The sequence below is a fragment of the Lissotriton vulgaris genome, chromosome 1_1, assembly GCF_964263255.1.
Source record: "Lissotriton vulgaris chromosome 1_1, aLisVul1.2, whole genome shotgun sequence".
NCBI classification, from domain to species: Eukaryota; Metazoa; Chordata; class Amphibia; order Caudata; family Salamandridae; genus Lissotriton; species Lissotriton vulgaris.
Window position 1 is genome coordinate 234426019 of NC_141685.1, and position 4524 is coordinate 234430542.

A 4524-nucleotide genomic window follows, 5' to 3' on the forward strand; every position below is an offset into this window, starting at 1 on the left:
AATCTTGAAGTTAAATTTCCCACCAATGAGAAACCAAGGGAGATACCATTTTTGATAGTTATTGCATGTCTAATGCAAGAATAATCACCAGATTATGAGAGTCCAGCAAAAATTACTCATTTTCGCCCAACGTGGGGCTCGAACCCACGACCCTGAGATTAAGAGTCTCATGCTCTACCGACTGAGCTAGCCGGGCTCCCACTTCAAGATGGTATGCAGACTAATCATTTTTTATGAAGGAAATCCATTCCTGGACAATTTTTGGGAGTTATTGCAGGTCTAATGCAAGATTAATCTCCATATTATGAGAGTCAATGCAATATTCAGGCAAAAATTACTCGTTTTCGCCCAACGTGGGGCTCGAACCCACGACCCTGAGATTAAGAGTCTCATGCTCTACCGACTGAGCTAGCCGGGCTCCCTCCTTAAGACAGTATGCAGACCAATCCCTTTTTGTGAAAAAAATCAAATCCTGGATATTCCTCTACTCTTGTTTTGCAAGGAAAGCCAGATTTATACATCCTTCAGAGGACAGAGTGTCAAAAAAAATAAGAGAAAATGAAAATGGAAGTTGTGAGAACTTCATTTTGAGATTGCATAAGAATTCAAATTCCTCTCACATGCTAAAGAATACCTGAACCCTTTTGATTAAACCACTTTAGTTGTTATAATGAGACCATATTTGAAAGCCATCTGTGATTTTTCTGTTCTTACTCTGCAATGACCATGGGCAATGACAAGTTAAAAATAAAATGTATGCAAATTTTATAATGGAGAATGCGGGCATCGATCCCGCTACCTCTCGCATGCTAAGCGAGCGCTCTACCATTTGAGCTAATTCCCCTTTGTGTTTAATCTGCATAACATGAAAAAAGTAACCTCACTGCCTTCCACACTTTATTTGAAGTCCAATTGCCCATAACAGTGTTCAGTTCACTCCTAACTTATGCCTTACCTCCACTTATGGGATGTTTTACAGTTCAGGTTGGCCTGTTTACTACTCGATTATGAGTGATATTGTGGTGTGTTCATCTCGACTCATACTCTACCTAATCTTGAAGTTAAATTTCCCACCAATGAGAAACCAAGGGAGATACCATTTTTGATAGTTATTGCATGTCTAATGCAAGAATAATCACCAGATTATGAGAGTCCAGCAAAAATTACTCATTTTCGCCCAACGTGGGGCTCGAACCCACGACCCTGAGATTAAGAGTCTCATGCTCTACCGACTGAGCTAGCCGGGCTCCCGCTTCAAGATGGTATGCAGACTAATCATTTTTTATGAAGGAAATCCATTCCTGGACAATTTTTGGGAGTTATTGCAGGTCTAATGCAAGATTAATCTCCATATTATGAGAGTCAATGCAATATTCAGGCAAAAATTACTCGTTTTCGCCCAACGTGGGGCTCGAACCCACGACCCTGAGATTAAGAGTCTCATGCTCTACCGACTGAGCTAGCCGGGCTCCCTCCTTAAGACAGTATGCAGACCAATCCCTTTTTGTGAAAAAAATCAAATCCTGGATATTCCTCTACTCTTGTTTTGCAAGGAAAGCCAGATTTATACATCCTTCAGAGGACAGAGTTTAAAAAAACAATAAGAGAAAATGAAAACGGAAGTTGTGAGAACTTCATTTTGAGATTGCATAAGAATTCAAATTCCTCTCACATGCTAAAGAATACCTGAACCCTTTTGATTAAACCACTTTAGTTGTTATAATGAGACCATATTTGAAAGCCATCTGTGATTTTTCTGTTCTTACTCTGCAATGACCATGGGCAATGACAAGTTAAAAATAAAATGTATGCAAATTTTATAATGGAGAATGCGGGCATCAACCCCGCTACCTCTCGCATGCTAAGCGAGCGCTCTACCATTTGAGCTAATTCCCCTGAGTGTTTAATCTGCATAACATGAAAAAAGTAACCTCACTGCCTTCCACACTTTATTTGCAGTCCAATTGCCCATAACAGTGTTCAGTTCACTCCTAACTTATGCCTTACCTCCACTTATGGGATGTTTTACAGTTCAGGTTGGCCTGTTTACTACTCGAATATGAGTGATATTGTGGTGTGTTCATCTAGACTTATACCCTACCTAATCTTGAAGTTAAATTTCCCACCAATGAGAAACCAAGGGAGATACCATTTTTGATAGTTATTGCATGTCTAATGCAAGAATAATCACCAGATTATGAGAGTCCAGCAAAAATTACTCATTTTCGCCCAACGTGGGGCTCGAACCCACGACCCTGAGATTAAGAGTCTCATGGTCTACCGACTGAGCTAGCCGGGCTCCCACTTCAAGATGGTATGCAGACTAATCATTTTTTATGAAGGAAATCCATTCCTGGACAATTTTTGGGAGTTATTGCTGGTCTAATGCAAGATTAATCTCCATATTATGAGAGTCAATGCAATATTCAGGCAAAAATTACTCGTTTTCGCCCAACGTGGGGCTCGAACCCACGACCCTGAGATTAAGAGTCTCATGCTCTACCGACTGAGCTAGCCGGGCTCCCTACTTAAGACAGTATGCAGACCAATCCCTTTTTGTGAAAAAAATCAAATCCTGGATATTCCTCTACTCTTGTTTTGCAAGGAAAGCCAGATTTATACATCCTTCAGAGGACAGAGTGTCAAAAAAAATAAGAGAAAATGAAAATGGAAGTTGTGAGAACTTCATTTTGAGATTGCATAAGAATTCAAATTCCTCTCACATGCTAAAGAATACCTGAACCCTTTTGATTAAACCACTTTAGTTGTTATAATGAGACCATATTTGAAAGCCATCTGTGATTTTTCTGTTCTTACTCTGCAATGACCATGGGCAATGACAAGTTAAAAATAAAATGTATGCAAATTTTATAATGGAGAATGCGGGCATCGATCCCGCTACCTCTCGCATGCTAAGCGAGCGCTCTACCATTTGAGCTAATTCCCCTTTGTGTTTAATCTGCATAACATGAAAAAAGTAACCTCACTGCCTTCCACACTTTATTTGAAGTCCAATTGCCCATAACAGTGTTCAGTTCACTCCTAACTTATGCCTTACCTCCACTTATGGGATGTTTTACAGTTCAGGTTGGCCTGTTTACTACTCGATTATGAGTGATATTGTGGTGTGTTCATCTCGACTCATACTCTACCTAATCTTGAAGTTAAATTTCCCACCAATGAGAAACCAAGGGAGATACCATTTTTGATAGTTATTTCATGTCTAATGCAAGAATAATCACCAGATTATGAGAGTCCAGCAAAAATTACTCATTTTCGCCCAACGTGGGGCTCGTACCCACGACCCTGAGATTAAGAGTCTCATGCTCTACCGACTGAGCTAGCCGGGCTCCCGCTTCAAGATGGTATGCAGACTAATCATTTTTTATGAAGGAAATCCATTCCTGGACAATTTTTGGGAGTTATTGCAGGTCTAATGCAAGATTAATCTCCATATTATGAGAGTCAATGCAATATTCAGGCAAAAATTACTCGTTTTCGCCCAACGTGGGGCTCGAACCCACGACCCTGAGATTAAGAGTCTCATGCTCTACCGACTGAGCTAGCCGGGCTCCCTCCTTAAGACAGTATGCAGACCAATCCCTTTTTGTGAAAAAAATCAAATCCTGGATATTCCTCTACTCTTGTTTTGCAAGGAAAGCCAGATTTATACATCCTTCAGAGGACAGAGTTTAAAAAAACAATAAGAGAAAATGAAAACGGAAGTTGTGAGAACTTCATTTTGAGATTGCATAAGAATTCAAATTCCTCTCACATGCTAAAGAATACCTGAACCCTTTTGATTAAACCACTTTAGTTGTTATAATGAGACCATATTTGAAAGCCATCTGTAATTTTTCTGTTCTTACTCTGCAATGACCATGGGCAATGACAAGTTAAAAATAAAATGTATGCAAATTTTATAATGGAGAATGCGGGCATCAACCCCGTTACCTCTCGCATGCTAAGCGAGCGCTCTACCATTTGAGCTAATTCCCCTGACTGTTTAATCTGCATAACATGAAAAAAGTAACCTCACTGCCTTCCACACTTTATTTGCAGTCCAATTGCCCATAACAGTGTTCAGTTCACTCCTAACTTATGCCTTACCTCCACTTATGGGATGTTTTACAGTTCAGGTTGGCCTGTTTACTACTCGAATATGAGTGATATTGTGGTGTGTTCATCTAGACTCATACCCTACCTAATCTTGAAGTTAAATTTCCCACCAATGAGAAACCAAGGGAGATACCATTTTTGATAGTTATTGCATGTCTAATGCAAGAATAATCACCAGATTATGAGAGTCCAGCAAAAATTACTCATTTTCGCCCAACGTGGGGCTCGAACCCACGACCCTGAGATTAAGAGTCTCATGCTCTACCGACTGAGCTAGCCGGGCTCCCACTTCAAGATGGTATGCAGACTAATCATTTTTTATGAAGGAAATCCATTCCTGGACAATTTTTGGGAGTTATTGCAGGTCTAATGCAAGATTAATCTCCATATTATGAGAGTCAATGC

The 4524-nt window shown here is 40.0% G+C and overlaps 2 non-coding genes across 2 annotated transcripts; both read right to left on the reverse strand.

Annotated features, from left to right (window-relative positions):
• Positions 1-771: 771 nt before the first annotated feature.
• On the reverse strand, positions 772-844 carry TRNAA-AGC (transfer RNA alanine (anticodon AGC)). The gene has a single exon. It is a non-coding gene; the product is annotated as a tRNA-Ala (tRNA).
• A 2030-nt stretch (positions 845-2874) lies between these two features.
• On the reverse strand, positions 2875-2947 carry TRNAA-AGC (transfer RNA alanine (anticodon AGC)). The gene has a single exon. It is a non-coding gene; the product is annotated as a tRNA-Ala (tRNA).
• Between the last annotated feature and the right edge of the window lie 1577 nt (positions 2948-4524).